General features: G+C 39.8%; 1 pseudogene; it reads right to left on the bottom strand.

Annotated features, from left to right (window-relative positions):
* Positions 1 to 1,027: 1,027 nt before the first annotated feature.
* LOC145090143 (pectinesterase pseudogene) lies at positions 1,028 to 2,697 on the bottom strand (annotated as a pseudogene).
* Positions 2,698 to 26,011: the final 23,314 nt, after the last annotated feature.

Raw genomic sequence — 26,011 nt, 5'->3', positions numbered from 1 at the left:
TGATCTTGTATAATTAAAATTAGCATTATAAAATTTAAAGGTAACCTTTTAAGCAGAGTAATCATTCAGAACACATAACACATGCGATAAATGGTAATAACAAAAACTAATTACACCAGAGTTTGTGAAATCATGAAATCATGTATCTACAAGGGATTAGCGATGATGGATTGACAATGGATTGTCGTTGTTACTTTGGTCGCCAATATCCCAAATTAACGTACTAAGTGACCCTTTTGTAAGAGCAGACGGTATGGGTATTATGGCGTGCTCGTTGTGCTGAGGTGACACCCTTAACGGCGTCGTGACAGGAGAAAACACCGCCCCCCCTTCTTGTTGCATCTTGTTGTGATGCTTCTTGTTGTCTCCATGACAAGAAGAAACGAGCTTTTCTATTGGCTGCCAAATTATCTCTCTCTATCTCTCTCCTCTTAACATGGTGTTATAACACCATGAACACCACCCCCTCTTCTTGTTGCTTCTTGTTATAACACCACCACAACGGACCCATACCTAATGGTCTAATGGAAGGTTAGTGCGAAAGTTTGTTGCAAGGTAAAACGTGTGTGTCACTAAATGCCTCGTTATGGGACGGATAGCGACAAATATGTCCGTCGCTATAGCTCTGTTTCTAGTAATTATTAAGTCATGATCAAAGTGCTGTACCGCTATAACTTCCGGTACTTCACCGAAGGAGCAATCATATTAGAATACTATTTCATTTCTTGATAGAATTAGCCAAGGATGGAAAATTGAAGTTAGTGGATTAGCTCGCACACTTGTTGACCAAAGCTTTAAAATCATGTGTTTTTCAGAAGATATGAATGGAGATAATAAACTAATTAACTGCAATATGCACTAAGTTCAATTAGGGTTTAAACTTTGAATAAATTATGATCTTTAGAAAGAAAGTAGCACATTTTGCTGGACTGAATCTGGTATCTCCTTGAAATTCTTTCTCTACTACAAAATCATCACTAAGGATCAATGTAAAGTTTGCAGCAGGGTAGATATATACGCTTCTTCCCTACTTATTTTCAAACCCCGGTTTAAAAGGCACGCCAGTTCCCGGAAGCCATTCGTTGCCTGACAGGATCTCAGCAACTGTGAAAGGTAGTGCGATCTTAGGATCTGTTATGACATGGTAGCCATGCCATTTGACCCTCCCACTAGTAGATGAACCTGGTCCATAATTCTCGTACTCTCCGTAATAAATAGTTTGATTATAACCCCAACTATCAAGCCACCCTACCGGGTCCACCAAGTCATCAAGAAAAGACTGCATATAAACGGTCCGGGCGCATGCAAACCACGGTCTTCCTAGGAAAGCAGCTTTGTACTGATCGATTACAGGCTTAAGATCATTTCCAGCAGTTATCTTACACCCTTGCAGTGTATATCCAGTGGTTTCGTTTTCATATTTCCGTCCATGAGCAGTCACCACTAACCCTCCTCCGGACCGTGGTCTCCTAAGGAAGATTTGACAATCTTGGAACACGGCTGCAGCGTCGCCGAAAATGAAATCAACTGTGCCGAAGATCTTGCATTCTTTGAAGAACTGTCTACTAGAAAAAGTAAAAAGTGTGTCTTGGTAGCCCTCAATGCTGCAGTGATAGAAGACTGATTTGTCGGAGCTGGTGAGGAGTGCCACCGCTTGCGCTCCTAGTGGCCCCGCCGTGTTCCGGAACGTCATATCTCGAGCTATAAATCCACGACCCCAGGCTTCTGCCATCGATACAAAACAAACTCTGAGTAAATTAAGTAGCGATATTAATTGCATTTATATGAAAAAATAATACTACTATAAAGAAAACGAGACAAGAACTTACGAAACGTAGCTGATTCCTTCAAGTCACCAACCTTTACCGTTTCCAGCACGGCATCACCTGAACGCCGGCTACCGGAGATGATCGTCTTATTTATTCCGTCACCAAACATCGTTATAAGCTCTACCGTCCTTGGAATCACAACGTTTTCTTCATAAATCCCAGCCTTCACGTATATCACATACCTCCCGGGATGTGGCCGGTTCATTGCGGAATCTACAGCTTCTTGAACCGATTTAAAATCACCTGAGCCATCATGAGCAACCACAACGTCCGGCCTTGGCTTGTACTCATTGAGAAAATATTCCGAATCCACGACACCAGGAGTAATATTAGTACTACTACCCTTCATGAGAAGACTAATAGCCAAAGAGTTGAGTATTAGTAGTGTCAAATTGGTAGAAATAACGGGTAGCATTGTGTCGGTCTTTTTAATCAACTCGAATCCTTTTTCACAGACGTTGATATAGGCTAAACTAGCACTGAGCCATGTCTGGACGTCAAGTGGGTCTGGCTGGAGGGTGTTGTTCTGGATCATGTTAAGTGTGAAAACGACCCCGTCAAAGTAGTCAACGCAGCTACCCCACTGGCTTTTCCCTGGAACATTTGGGTACTTGGACTCGATCCCTTGGGCTCGTTTCAGAACAATACGTGCCTCATCTATGGCTGCTTCTACAGTCATATCCAGGAACTCGTTTGTAGATATGGTGGCCATGGTGGGGTTACGGAAAACAACATACTGATTGCAGATTTCATAGTGTGGGGTTTGGGTGCACCACCAGTTTACGGTGCCGACCCTGGTAGTTTCCGATAAGCAAGAGAAGATGAATGAAATGGCGAGGCATAAGAAGAGTGCAAACTTTAATGTCATGTTTGGATTTATAGATAAATTTATGTTCTTGAAATGCTATTTATAATATACTCAAATGGTAATAAATGCGGAATATTGGTAAATTTTTGCATTAATGCCAATTCGTTAATTTTTGCATTAATGCCAATTCGTTGACTTATATATTTCATATTACAATAATATATTATATTTTTCATATTACAGTAATACATCTTTTTCATATTAAAGAATGCGAAATCAAATATTGTTTTTTTTTCTTTTACCATCTTTCTAAATATTTAATAATGGTTTTGTACGGTAAAGTTTTATTAGTTTGAGAAATTTTTTAACAAATTTCTAATTTTTTTAAAAGCACAGTTGTGATTGTTTAACTTTTCAAATAGAAAAACCAAAAACCTTACTAATTTATTTACTTTATATATATATATATATATATATATATATATATATATATATATATATATATATATATATATATATATTTATATTTTCAACAAGTCATTTAATTAAATCGTTAATTTTTTCAAAATGATTAAAAAAAAATTTGTTTATTCTTCAATATATATATATATATATATATATATATATATATATATATATATATATATATATATATATATATATATATATATATATATATATATATATATATATATATATATATACACACTAGATGTGTCCCTCCCCCCAATGCAATAATTTTTTTTATGAATAGTTTTCTTATAAAGAAATAATTATTAAATTTTATTATTACTTATTATTTAATAAAAAAATTACCATATTAATTTAATTAAAATATTTATGTATACAATTTATATTTATATTGTCTGTTTATATATTTGATGTAAATTAATTATTATCATTGACTAGTTTAATATATATATATATATATATATATATATATATATATATATATATATATATATATATATATACACACACATTAATTTATATAGATGAATTTAATATTTTAAAATTGTCGTTTTACTCAAAATTAAATTTTTAATAACCTTTTTTATTTCAAGTCTTCAAAATTTTAGCAAGCAATATTGTTTGTGTAATGCATACTTGATTTGTACAAAAAACTTTGTATCTTATACATCTTAAAATTCAAGATGTGACTAGTATGTTTTATAATATAGTATAAGATATATATATATATATATATATATATATATATATATATATATATATATATATATATTTGTGTGTGTAAGTGTGTGTATGTTTACATATATTTATGTATTTTAAATGTATAAACGTATTTTTTTATGTATTTCTATATATTACATATTTATATGTATTTTTACGTATTTTTTAAGTTTTTTAAATATAAGGTTATGTATTTTAAATGTATAAACATATTTTTGATGTGTTTATATTTTTTTAAAGTATTTTATATATATTTTTATGTATTTTTATGTGTTGTTGTTTATTGTATTAAGTATTTATATGTATTTTACGTTTTTATGTATTTTTTTTAAAGATTTTTAGATAGATGTTTATGTACTTTTATGTATTTCAAATATATAACTGTAATATTTGTACGTATTTATGAACTTACTACAAAAAAATACATATGTGCCGACAACATCAATTTCGGAGACATGTGTTGCCGGTAAAAACAAAGTTATACCGACGATATGTCGTTAGAAGCCTAAGTATAGGCTTCTGATAACTTTGACCACCTACCTTTGATCTAGGACTTTGTACTAATAACTTGTCGTCTAAATAGGTATAGCGGGAACGGAAAATATTTTGGCAGTCTTTTAAAAACCTATGTCGACAATATGTCGTCAATATAGGTTATAGATTTTATAATTTCGGTTTATTTATTTTCCTTGATGTAGAAACTAAATAACAACGTCGTTTGTCGTTTTGTGGAGAGCTATGTCGACAATTCATCGACATAAAATGTGGCGATCCGTGTGAACTATATTCCGACGAGGTACAGGTAATTAATTAATTGTTTTTTTAATACTAGAAAAAAAAACTATGTTGCGTTTACTAACCCTATGTCGGGGGCATGTCGTCAGTATAGGGTTTAACCGCAGTAGAACTCAGTTGATCATGTTCATTTGTAGTGCTTCTATGAATTTTTGTTCTCTCTCGATTTCCCAACGAATAATCATGCTTCCGGTCACTCCCCTTGACCGGCTTACGAGTTGGTATGCTTCTTAATCCTTCTTTTCTTCTTTATATAGTGATTTCTCAAGTTGTTTCCTCCGATTTTGGGGGGGCTTTTTTCGATTAGACTTCGCAGTATGTAACATCCCAAAAATCACGGTAAAATTTTATTTTTTAAAAACAACCCAATGACTATAATTGTTTACAAAGCACTGTTTCCAAAAGTTATAATTACAAATCAGAGTATCCCAAGATCGAATATCATAAAATCTGAAGGATGTGTATGATCAAGTTTTCGTCTTGCCCCGATCATCTGAAGTACCTGAAACAATAAACTGAAATTGTAGCACAAAGATTAGTGAGTTCCCCCAAAGTACCACCACACAACATATAACATATACAATCATGAATGTTGGATCCAAACAGTCATCAGACTGGAATACCTTCGAGTCCATAACCTCCCGATTGGATTACCCTGGCCCTCAATCTCCCGGTTGGATTGCCATACATACAACATATTGGATCCACAACCTACCGGTTGGATTGACATACATACAACATATTGGTTCCACAACCTCCCGGTTGGATTACCCTTGGCCCACAACCTCCCATTTGGATTTCCATACTTATTACATATTGGGTCCACAACTTTCCGGTTGTATTACCCTTAGCTCACAACCTCCCATTTAGATAGCTCTGACCTACAACCTCCCGTTTGGATTGCCCCCGGTTTGTTGACTAACAACACAAACCAGTACAATTTCAACCCAACCACACTATATCAACATATGCATCATATAAACATATAACCAGTCAGCAGACAAACAGACAGATCTACAGATCACTACCACATGACAACATCTTATATACCAGGATATAAATCTAACAGATCATTATAACATAACAACATCCTATATATTAGGATACATACATTAGTAGGCCAGAATTGGTGCCTTAAACCCAATAAGACATTCAAGATGGCAACTTTCTGCCTTAAAGACTCATTTAGAACCGAGAGTAGCAACTCCAAGTCCTAGAAATCGGATTAAACCACAAAGCTTCAACCTTTGGACCAAAATGGTCCAAAAACTCAATCTAAGAGATCTAAGAAGATAATCACCAAGTTTATATCTTTATACCTTGAAATGGTTAGAAATGAAGCAACAATCCCAGATCTGCAACCTCTCCTTTGAACCAACATCTTTCCTTGTTCCTTTCTTGTTTGGAAAATGGATCCACAACACCAAGATGCTTCTCTAGTGACCTTCTAAGCTCCAAGAACACTCAAATATGGATTAGGGCTCTATAGTAGCTCCTTTAGGATGGAAATGGAGGTTGGCCTTCGAGACTTAAGGTTCTCTATATAGGGATCAACCCTAAAATTAGGGTTTGGGAACTCTGAGCGTACGTTGGGCGTACACCCCTCCGCACCTGCGATCATTTTCCTTTATACGCTGGGCGTACCCCAGCCTACGTTGGGCGTACGCTTGCGTTGGCCACCTTGCATGCATGGTCCTTTCTTTCCGTCTTTCTTTATTAAGGACCAATATTGCCAATAACTTCAAAGTGCTATAACTCCTTCGTTCTAAGTCCGTTTCTGACGAAATTTATACCCACGAAAAGGTTGCGAGAAGCCCCACGCTCCTAACTACACAATTCGACTAAAACCCAAGACCCATAAAAGACCGAATCACTTATACCCTGGGGCATCCGAATCCGCAATCAAAGTACTTTTCAAAACAGGGTGTTACAACTCTCCCCCACTTAAATTGGACTTCGTCCTTGAAGTCTGCTATGACCAACTACCCCGCAACCTCTGATGGCGTTCTGATACGATGCATACCCTGTCTGCTCGATCCAAGCCTCGAATGACCGATTCTATTGGCCTTCCGAAGCCAACTTTCCATATGCAACAACCTTCTCTATCTCTGAGTGGGACAACCCCTTTGCTATAGTTAAATCTCCAGTCACTACCAGTGCTGACGCTTCGCTACTACTCACTGAATACTTCCTCCTATCATGTCTCAGTGTTTAACGCCCAACCCAACAAATGGATCAGATAATCCTTCGAGTAAAAAATTCATCCATGAAACGGTTAGACTCATACGAGAGCTACGCAACAGAGTTAAACCCTCTCTGAGATTATTCAATCCTGCTATGAGTGACTTAGCACCTTTCAGACAAATAACTACTCCAAACAAGAATTCCCTTATCGCTACCTCTACCCGATGATCCTGCTATCTCCTACTAGCTTTCTAGATGAACTGAGACCACCTTGGTCCTAACTAATCTGTCATTATTTGGGTTACCGGACTCCCACTGGTTACTAAACCCAATCTCAAACTCTTAGTCGCTCCTAGAAACTTCCGAAGAAACTTCGGCTATCTAAAACTTCTCTATCTACCTTGCCATCCTCGCTCCTTAAGTCCTAGGATCCTTGATCCCCTATCTTGACCCTAAAGTCTCTACCAGGCCCCACCTACGCTGCTATAATTACATGGGCCTCGCCCATGGGTCTCACCCAAACTATATCTCAAAGTGGCCTCCCCCACAACCTCGCCTATCTAGGGATATGCAGGAGCAACTCCATCCTGAAACTCAACAACTATCCTTCCTCGATCTCTATCATGCTAACTAGGAGATACGGGCTTCGCCCACAGTCCACTAACTAGGAGATATGGGCCCTCGGCCACACTCCTTCAACTAGCTGCTAACGAATGCTACGGCTATCCCGCAATCTTACATCATGACTCAACTCGCGCCCTGCCGAGGAAATCTCCAACTTGGTTCCCAACCAGTCATCAACTATTGTGAATACACGAGCTCAATGTCGGGAGGTTTTCCAAATTCCCGACTACCACGCTGCTCTATCCAGACAGCCGCCCAGACTGCTTCCCTTCTCATCAAGTATGCAAACATATCCAAGTTGCAATCTTACCTCAGATCCTGACTACTGGGGTGATTCTCCCCTACTTTGATTCCACTAAATCCCTACAGCTCCTAGTTTGGAAAGGATTCCCAATCCTTCTACACATTTAAAGGGTCGATTTGCTGACAACCAACGCTTACCACTGCCAGTGCTCCAAAACTAACCAATACCAAGTTTGAACCACTCTTGAAGACTAACAGAACACCTCCCGAGCCCCACTCACACTTGCTACAATGGTTGCATCCTGAGAACATGGTCCAAAGGGAAACATATGTGAACTACTACTCTAACATCCATGGTATGCAGATGGCATATAACTCAATCACAAGCAGGTCACAAAATTCTGAAATAACCTTACCAATATTGATGCAGTACCATAACAATAAAATCATAAACAGAAGCTGAATTTGAAATACATACCAACGATCTATTGCGGCTCAATTTTGACTTCCTGCAGAACCATGGGTGTGGAACTTGAACTCCCTCTCTCTGCCGAAGTATTTGTGATGAAACCTGAACTGCCTTAACCGCTATACGGGGCAATTTGCTCTAAAATGACCATGATGATGGCAACGAAGACACAATTCTTCCTTCGATGTGCATTCTCGGAGGAGATGACCCTTCCGTCCGCACCTACCACACTGCGACCAGCTGTGTACATTATCAGGTACCCCTTTACCCCTTGCACATCCACTACGGCCACTCGGGTCTCTGGCGTCAGCTATGGCAGCGTCCGACTGCACAGATCGTTGAGCCGGACTAGCAGTCTGTTTCCTCTTCCCTAATTGCACATCCCAACTAAACTCTTGATCCCGAGTTACCCCGGCTACCCCATCACCCACCTGAACAGTTACTGTCTGACCCTGAATCCTAGCGGTTACCCTGCCAGTAACACGCTCGACAATGTCGGGTAACTCCTCGTGTACGGCTCGTGAAACCTCCACAACGATCCAATCCTAAAGTGGACTCTCCTGGAGGCAAGGTACGTAACCCACCCCCGATCCCTAATGAAAAGAGATAATAACGGGACCCTACCTTCCGAGGGATCCCCGAGATCCACAAACATTGGGCCCTCGAGGATCCCCTAACTTCCCCACAGCAATTTCGGCCCGGAAGGCCTCGAGGCGGCTATCCAAAAGCTCCAAAATTCCCTCCTTGACCGTACCAAAGATCAAAGGAGTCTGATCGAATATACTGCATGTAATCTCCGCTGATATAAACTCTTTCATCTGCTCCCCAAGCTGCTCGACTCCTGAACCCGATCTGGATCCCTCACCGGCACCTGAACTGCTCACTGGTCTACCTCGTAGCATCACCATACTTCATGAGTCATAACTTAACTATCATCAAAATACTCATCACTGTTGAGGAATCACACACGCACTACAAGTTTCCTAGTTTTATCTCAACCCTCTTTGACTCGAGTACGGATCCTCTACTTTCAGTAGTACAGGCCCATACTACCTTCCACATCTATCTGTACTTTCCTCAAGGATTTCCATGACTCCACCAAGTCCCTTACTACCACTACTGCTCTTAGCACTACTCTCATCATAGGCTTGCCCTAGGGTAACCTCCAACCCGAACCCAGTCCTTAGCTACTAAAGGTATCTTCGTAATGCCAATTAGCCCCTACATGAATACCATCACATGTGACGAGGATCAGATAATCCTTCGAGTAAACGACTCATCCTTACAATGGTTAGACTCATACAAGAGATGCGTAATAGGGCCAAATCTAGCACTCTGAGATTATTCAACCCTGGTCACATGTGACTTGACGTATTTACCTAATGGCTAACTCCCATCACTCAGAGTCCCACAAAGAAAAAGCAAGTAGCATTAAGACAAAGGAAAATCTAACCAGAACAGAATCAAGCAATCTTATCCGCATATCAGGAATCTGTACTAGCATGCAACTCATAAATCTCATACACATATAACAGGCACATAAGGCATCCTTCCTAGATCCTTTGTCCTAATCTAGCATGCAGTTCTCATCAACATATCATATCTAAACAAACATGTATGGGTAATTTAGGAGAACTTACTTGAGCTCGGCTGATTACATGCACCACATCCCTTTTCTCTTTTCAAAGTTCTTTTCTTTCTCAAAATTTCTTTTCGCTTTTTCTAGAATTTTTCTTTTCTTTTCTCAAAATCTTTTTTTTTTCAAAAATTGATTTTCCTTTTGAAAATTTCTATACCAATTCCTTAGTTTGAGTTCAGACACACCCGAAAGTGTGCCCAAATCCCTCAAACCAAGGCTCTGATGCCAACTTGTAACATCCAAAAAATCAAGGTCAAAAGTTTCATTTTAATTCATTAATAAACCAAAGTTATCAAATTAGAGTATCTTGTCAAGACACTTATTTATTACATCAGAGTAAAACATCCCAGGCTAAACATCATGATATGTGCGATGCAGTCATCTCGAGCTCCTCCCACCGCTACCGGAAGTACCTGAAACCAAAACTGAAAACCGTAAGCACGAAGCTTAGAGAGTTCCCAAATCTACCACATGCCATACATATAACCACATACTGGGCCCTCGCCCGCTGCATCGGGACTTGCCCGGCATCGGACTCGCTCTGACATCAGGCCCCGCCTGGCATCGAGCCCCGCTCAGTATACAGATTTGTCTATCGTCGGCCCCGCCTGTCTCTAGGCCTCTCCCGCTATACACATACGAACATTTAACATACTAACACATAAATAAAAATACTCTACTATACTTCTATTCTAAGGCCTCGCCTAACTGGGCCCCGCCCCTGGTCTATTACTGATGAGCTATGGAACCATGTCCACACTCCAGCTGTTAGTGAGATACGGGCCCCCACTCACACTCACTACTCTCGGGACTCGCCCTACTCTGATAATATTAAGATATGGAACCCCATCCATACTCAACTAGTGATGAGATACGGGACCTCTCCCACACTCACCTCCCTACCAGGAACATACATGTATCACAAAGACAACAAGTATAATCTAACATGTATATATAAATCTTCCTCGAGCTTGCCCCGACATCAGATCGTAGTCTAGAACACACTACCATATAAACATACCTCAGGCTTGCCCCGGCATCGTACCTTGGTCCGGAACCTATCGTACCGACACATGCAAGAATCACATATACCTCTATCATACTAACATTCATTGGGCCTCACCCGACATTGAATCGTGATCTGAAACATATAACATACAGTGCCTAGGGCTAACCCCCGGGTCTTCCTACTATACACAAACATAATGGGTCGGCATTGGGACCTTAGACCCATGCACACAGTGAGGAGACTCGTCGTGCACTGCTGAAGTCCTGCTGATACCCCTCTGGCTGCTACCTGACAATCCCCAAACTGTTGACCCTTCGACTTCATGAGATACTAGTGTCCAAAATGTCGCTTAGTGTAAAACAATAATCCTTCTTAGGGTAAAATGAACATTTTACCCCCTAGTCCAACTTGGTCCATATCTAAGGCCCAAACCATGTTCTAAAAATGGCCCAACACTAGGTAGGCTTCCCAAGACCATTAGTGGCCTACTAATGGTCCAATTTGACAAATTGGACCCAATCCCTCTAATGGACCTTACCCTAATCCCAAACATCTTCTTGGACCACATTATCTGACTTTTGATGGCCCACTAAGGCCCAAAGAACCAAAATCCCTTGCATGGCCTAATCTGAGGCCCAAAACAAGCCAAACCCAAATCCGATGAGTACGTTGGGCGTACTCCTATGTACGATAAGCGTACTAGCCAAATGGCGTGTACGTTCGGCGTACCTGCATGTACGCTCAATGTACCCCCACTGTTAAGTCATTTTCCCATTAAGTGCTTAATACTCTACTCTAGAAGCTACAAACACAGGTCCAAGTCCTTTTCAACGTATTAATCCATAAAGTCACTTACTTTGTGACTTTGCATGCCCCAATCAAGTCCAAAATCCAAAAACGATATTCCATTCTCATAGAAATGCTCTTAACTCATGCATGAACCCAATAAGACATTCAAGATGGCAACTTTCTGCCTTAGGGACTCATTTAGAACAGAGAGTAGCAACTCCAAGTCCTAGAAATCGGATTGAACTACAAAGCTTCAACCTTTGGACCAAAATGGACCACAAACTCAATCTAAGAGATCTAAGAAGATAATCACCAAGTTTAGATCTTTATACCTTTACATGTTTAGAAATGATGCAACAATCCCAGATCTGCAACCTCTCCTTTAAACCACCACCTTTCCTTATTCCTTTCTTGTTTGGAAAATGGATCCACAACACCAAGATGCTTCTTTAGTGGCCTTCTAAGCTCCAAGAACACTCAAATATGGATTAGGGTTTTGTAGTAGCTCCTTTAGGGTGGAAATGCAGGCTGGCCTTCGAGACATAACGTTCATTATATAGGGCTCAACCCTAAAATTAGGGTTCGGGAACTTTGAGTGTACGTTGGGCGTACGCCCCTCCTCACCCCCGATCATTTTCCTTTATACGTTGGGTGTACCTCAGCCTACGTTGGGCGTACTCTTGTGTTGGCCACCTTGCATGCATGGTCCTTTCTTGCCATCTTTCTCCATTAAGGACCAATATTACCAATAACTTCAAAATGCTATAACTCCTTCGTTCTAAGTCCGTTTCCGACGAACTTTATACCCACGAAAAGGTGGCGAGAAGACCTACGCTCCTGAATACACACCCAAGCCTTAAAACCTTTCGAATAAAACCTGAGACCCATAAAAGACCGAATCGCTTATACCTTGGGCCTCCAAACCCGCAATCAAAGTACTTTTCACAACGGGGTGTTACACAAGGATAATCAAATGAATGATGAAGAAACTAGAAAAGTTCATTGCTTTAAAATCTTTTACAAACATTATACTATCTTTGCAACTGATAGTTGATTACTTGGTTTTAATTGTTTGACATCGGTGACACTTTGTAAGATATATATATATATATATATATATATATATATATATATATATATATATATATATATATTGCAATTGTATTGGTTTTTATTTGTTTGCAATTAGAAGTGATATAATTGTGAAAATATATCTATTTTTAAGACATCAAGTGACATCCCCATTTTCACGGCCAGAAAAGACCGCATTAATTTATGCTTTTAAAATAAAATCAGAGTAATCCTTTGATTTAAAAGAGTTGCGGAATTTGTTCCCAAAACAAAATGTGATAAGAATTTATCAAGCATTTTCTTTAAAAAAAATGTATTTTGCATTATATAACAAAAATCTCGGGATGTCATGTTCCGATACAGACCAAAAGCATAAACAGTGCAAAATAGACCTTACAACAGTTATTTACAACTAATGATCTATAATCCAAAATATCTTGATAAGTCATCCAGCTTATGCTCTGGTGCCACTACCTGTAATACAAAGAAAAACTGAGTGGGTCAGGCTTGGAAGCCTGGTGAGCATATAGGGTGTTCAACCCACAAATAATAAATTTATTATGTTTAAACAAATCATCTATCCTTTACTCATTCATTCCTAAGGATTATCCTAACGAATAGGCACAAAGTCCATATGTGCCTATGGCGCAGCTGCCAATGTTATTTATTAGGCGCAACTGCCAATAACATCATTTATTCTCTAATTGGTATAGTTGTCAATATTATTTATTAGGCGCAGCTACCAACAACATCATTTATTCTCTAATTGGCACAGTTGCCAATATTATTTATTAGACGCAGTTGCCAATGTTATTTATTAGGCGCAACTGCCAATAACATTTATATCATCTTTCATCCCTCGTTCTTTATCTACCCATGTTTTACCCAACATATTTGTAGATATAATATATATATATATATATATATATATATATATATATATATATATATACAATTTAAAACCTATATAAAACATTCATTCATCATCCATCTCAAATAAGCAAACAACATATATACACATAGCGCGTATTTTATATAAAATATTTCATATCTATGTGTAAGATGAAAGTGACTATACACTCACTTGATAAGACGATTGTCGGACAGTACTACAACTCTTCAACTAGTAATTCTTCTATGAATCCGGGATATCTTCACACACCGGGCTTCTCATGGGCAGAGCTTCGGCTCGAAAACTCTTTTCTTCTCGGGATCTTCGGAGCATCGAGACTTGCCTCGGGTGTTGGGACGATACCGGGGCTTTGGGGGTGCTTCAAGAGGGCTAGAGAGGGTATCGGGAGTGAGAGAATGAAGGAATTAGCAACCATGGCCGGCTGCCCTTCGGTTTCTATTTATAGGGCCATTTTTCTGGATTCACGTCGTAAATCTCAAATATTTACGTCGTGAGTTCAGTCGTCATCGGTTGCGTCATCGCAACTTGGGTCTGTCAGGCTCCAAGAGACGCCATCTCTGAGTTCACGTTGTGAACTCTGACATAGTGTCGGGGTTCGTGCCCTGAACTTCAGAAATTCATATCTTTCGCATACGAGCTTCGTTTTGACGTTATTTATATCCACGCGTAGGTGAAATTAAGTTGTACAACTCTCGTTAAGACTCCGTCGGCTAATTTTGACTTAATTTTTATTATATTATTTTTAGTAGGCCAGGATAGGAAAACTTTGTTAGATATTCATAACTTCTTTATTTGACATCTATTTTTGTCTGTTTTTTTACCGTTGCATTACTATAGAAGAGATCTTCGATTCTCGTTTAGATTGTTTCGGCTAGAAACCACTCGATCTCAAATTCAAACTTTGGGTTGCATACTGCTAAGTTGAAACTTCAAAAAGTCATAACTTCCTCATACGAAGTCAGATTTAAACGTTCTTTTATGCACGCTCTCGGTTTAACGTATTCTACAACTTTCGTTTAGTAAGGGTGAGCATAATAACCGAAAAACCGAACCATAACCAAATTAACCAATATAACCGAACCATAATAACCAAACTGTTTTAAAAACCGTTGGTTCGGTTCTAATTTTTGTTAACCAATAAAAAACGGTTCGGTTATGGTTTTATAGGTTAACCGAACCATTATTAATCGAACCGCTAACTTTATATTTTAATACATAAAAATTGTGGATTATATATAAAATAATATAGTCAAACTTATTTAAGACACATTAAAAATTTCAAAATATAATTCATTAATTCTCACTTATCAGGAGACGAACGTGCAATCAAACCATCAAAGGATGATCACGCAGATCATGCAGACAGACACAATTTTCAATCATGTATTGAGTTAGATTATTGATTAATGTGATAATTCTTAATCAGCTAATTCTATAATTCGTAAATATTATTCACAATTACTTTAACCTCCACACTCATAATCCTAATCGGAGGCTTCTCACACCGTTAATCCTAACTGAAGATTGTTTTGACTTTATAGTTCTATTCGAAGGATTTTTTTAATTTATAATCAAAAGTTCTAGGTAAGTTGAGTTTTTTATTCTTCTTCACTTTGTGATATATTAAGAATGTATTTTTTTTAAAAAATTTTCTTTTTTTATTTACTGTATTTGATTTAATCACATTGAATGTATATGAGTGATTGGTTTTTTTTATATCCATATAACACGTAATATAAATGTTTAACTATTTTATTTTATAGTTTTTTATTTAATCGCATTGAACGTGTATGAATGTTTGACTTTATTTTAATGTTAATATCGATTATAAATATATGAAGTTATTAATGTCAATTTTTTTTAATGTTTTATACTTTTTATTAAATGTTTTTGATTTTGAATGTGATTATGTGTTATCTCACTTTGAGTATCAGATACACTTTTTATTATATTGGTGCTGAGGACTTTTTGTATTATTTTTTCATTTTTTATGCCACTATACTTTCATCATTTATATTATTTTGAACATTATGGTTAACCAATATTAACCATTAACCAAAACCGTTAACCGACAAAAACCATTAATACTAACCAATATTAACCATACCCAATGATTACCAAAATGCATTAACCAATCATAATGGTTATGGTTCGGTTTTGACCAATAACCGAACCAAACCGCCCCATACACACCCCTATCATTTAGATCGCTAAGGCTAAAAATTGTTCTATCGTAAATTCACTATTTACGTCCTACAGCGTCATGCCGAATCTGTCGCGAAACTTCGAGAAGTCATAACTTATTCGTTATAACTCGGATTTCAACGTTCTTTATATGTACAGAAACCTTGTGACATATACTATGGCTTGGTTAAGATTATTTATTCTAAACACTCTTCTATCAAAAGGTCATTTTTGACGCTTATCGTCTCTAAATTGACTAGCCCGGATCTACGGGCGTTACAATTATCTCCCCCTTAGGATGATTATGTACCATAATCATCAACAAAAATAGGGCTTGTATAATGATTCCATACGTTATCTTTCCGTCCTACGTAATAACCGTAATATATATGTTTCTTCGAACGAGTATCTAACTCTTGGGCTTCTTGATCGCAGGAGATGCTCAATCTTGCACCTTCTCCTCGTACTATGTTGGACTTTCAATCATAACCTTCGAGTTACAAAATAAATCATTATTGAGGACTCCTTCTTCTTCTTAGAATAAGTACTTTCCTTTTTCTATTATAACAGACCGATGGTTCGTGCTCTAATGATCTACCATCGTATGATGCAACGCTTAGACTCAAGTCTCTTCGAGTCAAATTCCAAAATGGAATATACCTTCCTTCATATTCTAATGCGATATAATCACATTTTAGCATGTAGCATTTCTAGCTACAAGCTTCTTTAACAACGAGTGCGATGCTATTGATCGCATTGATTTCAATCTTCTGACTTAAGTCAGATGTTACATTGAACTTGGTTCTCTGAACCACGTAACAAACTCATCGTAGTCGGAATCAATTTGATATGACCACTAGGGTCGGAATAACAATCATCTCATTAGTCATTACCAAAACAATGTCAATGACATACTTGAATAAAAAGAGACCAATCACTAGCTTCCTGGTAACCTTGTGACTTTCCCTGATCCAAGTGTGAGTCATGTGCTTCCGGTAGTATAGGCCTCTACTACCATTCACGCCTACTCATACTCATCCCAAGTATTGTCCCACAGTCAATCCAAGTCACCATATAATAAAATCACACAATCATCCAACACATCAGATAACAAAACTAGGGTTTGTAATATTTATTGAAACGATTACACCGACGTTCAAGTTCACCCTATACTATGCCTCTAATAGGCTACACCACATGTTACTATTCACATTGCTACTTAATAACTCGATCTTTGGATATAAAATCCTTATTCCTGATCCTTTGCATCGTCACCTACTTCATTAAGGATCATTGGGAATGCTCTTGCCTTTGGCTTTGGCGGCGCATTTTGCTTTGTAGCTCCTTTCCTCTTTGGGCAGTCTTGCTTGAAGGGCCCTTCCTCACTACATTCATAACTTACCCTTTTGTTGAATGTACATTCATTGGTGTAATGCCCATGCATTCCACACTTGAAACATGTAACCTCCTCGCCACATTTTCCCAAGTGTTTCTTCTTGCACTTATCACACCAACTTGCTTCATCTCCTCCTCCTTCTCCAAACTTTGAAAATTTGCTTTCCTTATTGGAACCTGAAGTTCCTTCAAACTTTCTTTTCTCGCCAACTTCAACCTTGTTGGCGGCTCTTCCCTTGATCATATCTTCGAAAGACTTAGCAGCCCAGATAGCTGCCTCTATAGTAAGTGCCTGATGCACTGACACTGCATACTCCCATGGACGTCCCGTTACGTATCTGTCGATTTTTGTCAACTCGTCTCGGACAATACGCACAACAAACTCCATTTTATCTATGAAGTTATTGGTGTATTCATCAATGGACATGCTTCCATTTTTCAATGTCAGAAATTGGTTCTCTAGCTCAAGTAGATTTTAGGCCGAGCAGTACTTGCACTTGAAATGCACCAAGAACTCTGCTTAAGTTAGTTGCAGTGGCTCATTAGGGCTTAGAGTCTTCCCCAAAGTGTTCCACCAGCGAACAACACCACCTCTGAACTAACACACTGCAAATATGGTTTGTAACTTGCCTTGACAACCACATGTCATGAAAGCCAATTCCATTTCCGAGATCCAATCCATTACTCCAACGGGATCTTCTTTTCTAGTGAAAGTTGATGGCTTGCAAGTCATAAAGTCTTTATACTTGCATCTATTTCTCTCCACTCTATCCTCGTGGTTATTCCTCTTAACCACAAGCGGTTCAGTTTGACCAACAGATCTACTCTAATTTCCTTCCTCAGACTGATCATCATTGAGTTCAGGTTGTTCAACAGGCATTGAAGGTTCACTCCTGTTGTTCAGCAATAGCTGCCTCATTTCTTCTCTTTGTTCAGTCATCATTGCCTGAATCATGGCTTGTACTCTAGCCATGGTGATGGGTTCTGGTGCAGCTGCTACAACAGGTGCTTGCTCAATTACAGGTGGTTGATTCCTGTTTTCGTTTGCGTTTCCAGCCCCATTTCTAATTCTTGCCATTCTTGATCTATACACCGAATAAGGTGAATTTAGACCCTCATTCATGATAGATATTTAAATCATCCATATCACTTCAAAATGTTTACATGCTAGTTCTAATACCGTAATCCTATGCTTAGAATCCTAAACACATAAGGTTTCCAGATCCGGTTGGCAAAAAACCGTAGATCCGAACAAATAATATCATATATGGCAAACATATAACATTTAGCACATAAAAGCATTTTAGGCGTCTTTCCTAAAATATACTAGTGCTCGTGTCTAAAATACAACAGACACTCATCTCACAATCTTCACTTAGCATCCTAAGTTTAAGTCTAGAAATCCTACAAATTCCTAGTTCGCTTAAACTAATGTTCTGATACCAACTGTGACATCCCCATTTTCACGGCCAGAAAAGACCGATTTAATTTATGCTTTTAAAATAAAATCAGAGTAATCCTTTTATTTAAAAGAGTTGCAGAATTTGTTCCCAAAATAAAATGTGATAAGAACTTATCAAGCATTTCTTTAAAGTAATGTATTTTGCATTATATAACATAAATTTCGGGATGTCATGTTTTGATACAGACCAAAAACATAAAAAGTACAAAACAGACCTTACAACAGTTATATACAACTACTGACTACTGATCTATAATCCAAAATATCTTGATAAGTCATCCAACTTATGCGCTGGTGCCACTACCAGTAATACAAAGAAAAACTGAGTGAGTCAGGTTTGGGAGCCTGGTGAGCATCTAGGGTTTTCAACCCACAAATAATAAATTTATTATGTTTAAACATTAAACAATCAACCAAATTTCTCATCCCCATTATCTTCTTTATTCTTAAAGATCTTAAGAATCATCTATCCTTTACTCATTCATTCCTAAGGATTATCCTAAGGAATAGGCACAAAGTCCATATGTGCCTATGGCGCAGCTGCCAATGTTATTTATTAGGCACAACTGCCAATAACATCATTTATTCTCTAATTGCTATGGTTGCCAATATTATTTATTAGGCGCAGTTACCAACAACATCATTGATTCTCTAATTGGCACAGTTGCCAATATTATTTATTAGGAGCAGCTACCAATGTTATTTATTAGGCGCAGCTGCCAATAACATCTATATCATCTTTCATCCCTCGTTCTTTATCTACCCATGTTTTACTCAACATATTTTAGATATAAAATACATATACAATTTAAAACCTGTATAAAATATTCATTCATCATCCATCTCAAATAAGCAAACAACATATATACACAACACGTATTTTATATAAAATACTTCATATCTATGTGTAAAATGAAAGTGACTATACACTCACTTGATAAGAGGATTGTCGGACAGCACTACGGCTCTTCAACTGGTAATTCTTCGATGAATCAGGGATATCTTCACACACCAGGCTTCTCATGGGCAGAGTTTCGGCTCGAAAACTCTTTTCTTCTCGGGATCTTCGGAGCGTTGGGACTTGCCTCGGGTGTCGGGATGATACCGGGGCTTTGGGGGTGCTTCAAGAGGACTAGAAATGGTATCGGGAGTGAGAGAATGAAGGAATTAGCAACCATGGTCGACTGCCCTTCGGTTTCTATTTATAGGGCCATTTTTATGGATTCACGTCGTGAATCTCAAATATTCACGTCGTGAGTTCAGTCGTCATCAGGTGCGTCATCGCAACTTGGGTCTGTTAGGCTCCCGGAGACGTCATCTCTGAGTTCACGTCGTGAACTCTGACACGGTGTCGGGGTTCGTGCCCCGAACTTCAGAAATTCATATCTTTTGTATACGAGCTCCGTTTTCGACGTTCTTTATATCCACGCGTAGGTGAGATTAAGCTGTACAACTCTCGTTATGACTCCGTCGGCTAATTTTGATTTAACTTTTATTATATAATTTTTAGTAGGCCGGGATAGAAAAACTCTACTACAAATTCATAACTTCTTCATCTGACATCTGTTTTTGTCTGTCTTTTTACCGTTGCATTACTATAGACGAGATCTTCGATTCTCGTTTAGATTGTTTCGGCTAGAAACCACTTGATCTCAAATTCAAACTTTGGGTTGCATACTGCTAAGTTGAAACTTCGAAAAATCATAACTTCATCATACGAAGTCAGATTTAGATGTTCTTTTTATGCACGCTCTCAGTTTAACGTATTCTACAACTTTTGTTTAGATTTCCATGGCTAAAAGTTTCTCTATCGTAAATTCACTATTTACGTCCTAATGCGTCGTGTCGAATCTGTCTCGAAACTTCGACAGGTCATAACTTCTTCGTTATAACTCAGATTTCAGCGTTCTTTATATGTACGGAAACCTTGTGACATATACTACAACTTGGTTAAGATTATTTATTTTAAACACTATTCTAACAAAAAGTCATTTTTGACGCTTATCGTCTCTAAATTGACTAGCCCGGATCTACGGGCGTTACACATCATCAGGTACAATTGTAATAACTTTAAATCATTTTTTGCTTATACAAATCGGCCCGCTTTTTACTCTTTCATTTCTATCAGTATCGCTTAAATAGTGAACCATGTGATATTATGTTTTAGACTCGTCACTGATTTCAGCCTAACTATCCCTTAGAAGTCATGGCCTAAATTTCGATCCCAAGGGTTTTTTTATAGTGTAACAAGGAAACCCTGGATAACCCTAAAACCAATAAAATAACATTAACTTATTTTTTGGTAATTATCTAGCTTCCTAATTATCCTCCAAGGATATGTAACGCCGAAATTTTTCAAAACAAAATTTTCATTTAAAATTACTTTTCTCCTTAACCCTCTTGGTTGACCCTACTCGCCGAGTCAACCCGTCGACTCGTCGAGTCCCCATGCTCAGAACTTCCCCAAACCGCGACTCAACTCGCCGAGTCACCTCGAGACTCGCCGAGTCCCACAACTCTGAGTCCCCTCGCACTCAACTCACCGAGTCCTCCCTTGACTCACCAATTCACGGCTCAACCAGAAGAAGGTTAGGACCTCACGACCAGACTCGCCGAGTCCAAGGCTATCTTCAACCAACTCGCCGAGTTGTTCTTCCAACTCGCCGAGTTCCTGCCCATCTTCAAGCAACTCGCCGAGTACACCTTTGTGACTCGCCGAGTACCTCTAGATCTTAATCCATACAGAAGCTTTCCAGGCCATGCAAATGATCCAAACCATAGATCTACCCTTCTACAACCCATCCATCACGTAAAGTGGCAAACTTTACGTGAATCCAAAGAGATATAAGCATATAACACTCTAGGGTTAGGGTTTGGGACAAGATGGCTTCACCAATCACTCAAGAACAGGGACTTTAATGCACTCTAGACCTTCTCCATTCTAGATCTGAGGTAGCAACCTCAGATCTAACCTCCAACTCAAAACACCACATGCTATCTTTTCCAAAAACCTCAAAATGAAGAATAAAAGCCCAAGCAACGAAATAATACCTCAAAACGAAACTCCAACTAAAGAGAAATCTGAATCCTAGCAAAGCCCCTTGCTCCAAGCCTCTTAACTCTCCAAGATCTCTTCCAAAATCTCTTCTCCAAGGTTCAAATGCTCTCAAACCACTCACAAACGCTCCCTAGGGTTTTCTGGACTTCAAGAGAGGGTAAAGAGGCTGGGGAGAGGGTATAATGTCCTATATATAGGGCTCATCCTCCAAAATTAGGGTTTTCTCCACACAGCACCAACTCGCCGAGTCCAGCCACCGACTCGCCGAGTTGGCCACTTAACACGCAACCAGAATCGCGACCCTACTCGCCGAGTCCACCCATGGACTCGCCGAGTTGCTCTTTCACATTTACACTTTGAATCCGGAATTTGCACTCCTGAACTCGGGATGTTACAATTCTCCCCCACTTAAATTAGGCTTCGTCCTCGAAGCCTATGGCACACAACTCCAGAACTACTCTCGCAATGCACCTCCTGGCATTAACCAGACCAGGTTCCTTCAAATATTGTTACCAAACCCCTATAAGGTCTGACTCCTTCTCACAGAGTCGCGACAATCGAATCAAGCCGGCCATCGGCTTCTTTCTCTGATTACAACGCTTATTAGCCAAATAATCACCCGATGATACTTTCATCACTCCAAATCACAACAATCATTAAGCCCTTACCAAGCTAGATATCACCCTAAACCACCGGATCCTGACCCGGTGCCGACTGTTGGGACTTATCCCGCTTCCTTTCGGAATCTAACTCTTTTCCTTCCGTGCTGACAGGATGACACACCTTGCAGCCCTTGAGCAACTCCCATGAGCTCTCCATCAAAATCGCATACACATGTTGAGCCTGCTCTACATCCTTGGTTTGGAAAAACCCGACACACTGACGATACCATCAGACATCCCCAGGATGAATTACCACTATAAACATAAACTCCAGATCACAACCATACTTAAATCCAAGGCTCTATTCTTGCATCTCCTTTTGAACTCCTTTGGTTCTAAACCACCGGAGATTCTTCCGCAACCTCAACAGACACCCAACCCGGATGTGCTTCCATACCACTGGCACAGACACAATGTTCAACCACCATACTCCAAATCATCCATTCTCACTACTGCTTTCACTTCCTTGAACCAACACTCCCTCCCGGGGTTACATACCTTTCTCTTTCCTTACCCAAGGAAATCCAATTGTCAACCTTGCCACTACTCCATGTGTCGCACATGTTCTGGATCTGCTCGTAAGGACTCTCGGGTCCATTCGCTACCTCACCCTAGCAAATGGGGGGATCCGACACCTCCTCCTATACAAAAGATCAAAAGGTGGCATACCAATGCTCGAATGATGGCTATTGTATAGAAAACTCGGCCAAGAGTAAATATGTGTCCCAACTCCCTTCGAATCTAATACACATGCCCGAAGCATGTCCTCAAGCGTCTGAATCATCCGCTCGCTCTGAAGTGTCCTCAGATATCACCATGACAAACTCTAGCTCATTTTTCATATCCCACTTCGATACTGAGTACAAGTTCAGCTTTTGACTCCACAGCTGAACCCCCAAAGATCACCTATAACGTGATCCAAAATATCTCACTAGCTTCCTCCCCGTGACCACAATCCCGGCCCAGTGACTCACAAGTCAAGAAATTCTCTTTTCCTCATACGAAAAATACAATCCAACCGAGGATCAACTCAACTCTGGCCCCCAGTTCCGCCCTTGGTTCAACCACCAGGATCCAAAACTCTATACTAAGGCTGCTTAAGCCTATGACTATTCTGCATCAAACACTGATAGGGGAACACCCCAACATCATACTCTCATGTCATCTAGTGAGTATTACGGCTCCCCGCAATAACACGACGGCCTCTAACTAGTGAGTACTACGGCTCCCCGTAGCACCACAACACCAACTGTCAAGTGGGTACTACGGCTCCCCGTAGTACCACGACTCCCTCTCTCTGACTTGTGAATACTACGGCTCCCCGTAGCATCACAACACCCTCTGACTAGTGAATACTACGGCTCCCCATAGCTTCACCCCATACTCTCAACTCATCCCAACACCACACTATGTCCACTCACTCCTGCCCGTAGACTATCATAGATAGCTACACACACTTGTCCCACATATGCATCACAGACTCTAGCGGCAACCACTATAGCAAAATTACTTACCTCTGCGGAGATCCATCTTCTAAAATAATCCCTCTTGTTGTCAATACTTGAAGGGCTCCCACTGGAACCGTAGATACATGATATACCACTGGTCGTCTCAAACTCAAGGCTCTAAATAACTCCGAAATCGGGACATTATTCCCGGTCACCATGGATCACCATTACGGACATCACGATATCCTGCCTCAAACACTGCTCTCCTACTCCCAGCACCATACAGATACAACAATTCATTTCCTCTGAACTCCATAAATAATTCTCCGTTGCCCAATGTGCAACCTCAGTGTACCCAAACACTCAATTGGAAACAAGGAAAGCGCTAACGCTTCAGAATACGCTGGTGATCCTCCGAAACCCTTTTCCCCTACTGCTCAAAATCCACGCAAGAATTACACACACCGGCCCGGAAATTGGCCGCTCGATAATCCCCTATCCATCCAAAAAGGGATATATGCAATCCATACTTCGACCCAGAAGTTCTTAACTGCCTGTACCACCATTACGAGTCTTCCCCTTGAAACGGCCCTGGTCACCACCAGATTCCTGTATCCAACCCCTAACCTCTCTTGCACAATCTCTGGTTCCCTAAATAAAATACCCAGTTCTCCCCCACTTAGGGTTTGAACCAACACCAATTGACGCACAACCATCCCACAGACTGTTTCCACTAGAAATATCGCACCTGCCCTCGGAAGGTGCCACACGTCGTCCAATGATCTCCCCCACTTAGAGATCAAGAAATTTCAAATACCCTAAATCTCCGAAGAAATCCTCAGGGGTTCTCATCGCGACTGTCTCTAGCCATTCGAAGCCTCATACCATTCCAATACCGAATACCTCAATTATCCAGTAAGATCACTGACTCTTAGACTGAAACCATAATTCAGCGTACTCCTCGCCCTCGACTACTCCACCCAATTTTCATCACTTGAATCCTCACAAGGACTGGGACTCCACTCCCATACTCAATATCCATCATAGACAGAAGAGTCGCCGCCCTGATATACTCAACTGGATTGCCCACTGATACTGCTACCACATGCCCTACTATACTTAAATAGGGTGCAACGTGGTCCTTCACCACCTCAGTCCCAACCGACTACATGCTCACGATATATCCTTATCTCGTGGCAGACATGCTGCCTGATACACTGGAGGACAACCGACATAAATGTCAATCCGCAGGGTTTTACTCCTAAACCCCAAAACCGAAATCTCACACCTCTTATGTTTCTCACTAGAAATGGAAATAGCACCACTTAGATCACAGAAGGTGACATCTCTTCTATCAGCTGGTTGCTCAACTCAGGCTGTAATCCTCTATAACTGCCATCTCTACTCCTTCCTGAGTCTTGCGACTCCAATTGGCATCTCATCAACAATCCCTCAGGGCTAACTCGATTTCCTCATTAAGGGATACTTCACTAAAACTCGTCCATCATGGCCCTCTAGCCCCATACTCTTTCACCTCCGATCTCGGTCTGACCAATCACCACAGGTAACTGGTAGAACCAATAACACTAATTGTCACGGGTCATGGTACTCGAACCACGACATCACCTCTCGATCTGATGCAAATCATGGTATTCAAACCATGGAATCACCTCTCAATCAGCTAACAATCATGGAACCCAATCCATGACATTACTCCCCAATCTGCTCCGATGTATGGTACTTGAACCATAACATCACTCCTCAGTCTGCCACTTAGAACCTTCAGAATACTCCCTGTATCGAGTATGGGTCCTCTGCTTTCGGTAGTACGGGCCCATACTACCTGCCACATCTACCCATACTTTCCACACGGACCATTCCAGAGTCCCTAAGTAGCTGCTCAACCTTCTCGTTCACTAATTCTGCCTCGCGTGCTTACTCCTCAGCGAAATGCTCTACTCCGCCAGCGTACTCATCTGGCTAAGGTCACTCCCACTTCTCCGCCATCAGCTACTGAAGAGCTCCTAATGATTCTAGCCATCTACCTCCTGAATATCATCACATTCACTTGGTAGATGACTCCCATCATCGAGAGTTCCACAAAGCACGAAGCAAGCAGCATTCGGGCGTTGAAGAATACATAGAAATCACCCTGGGTGATAACTCCGCCTACTCTACTCGTTCTCAACAGCACCACTGAACTCTGCAACTCTACCCCTCGCGGGTTCTAACTATTCT

Source organism: Lactuca serriola, chromosome 2, assembly GCF_051521515.1.
Source record: "Lactuca serriola cultivar US96UC23 chromosome 2, Lser_US96UC23_V15, whole genome shotgun sequence".
Taxonomy (NCBI): domain Eukaryota; kingdom Viridiplantae; phylum Streptophyta; class Magnoliopsida; order Asterales; family Asteraceae; genus Lactuca; species Lactuca serriola.
This window is presented reverse-complemented; position numbering and strand designations above follow the sequence as displayed.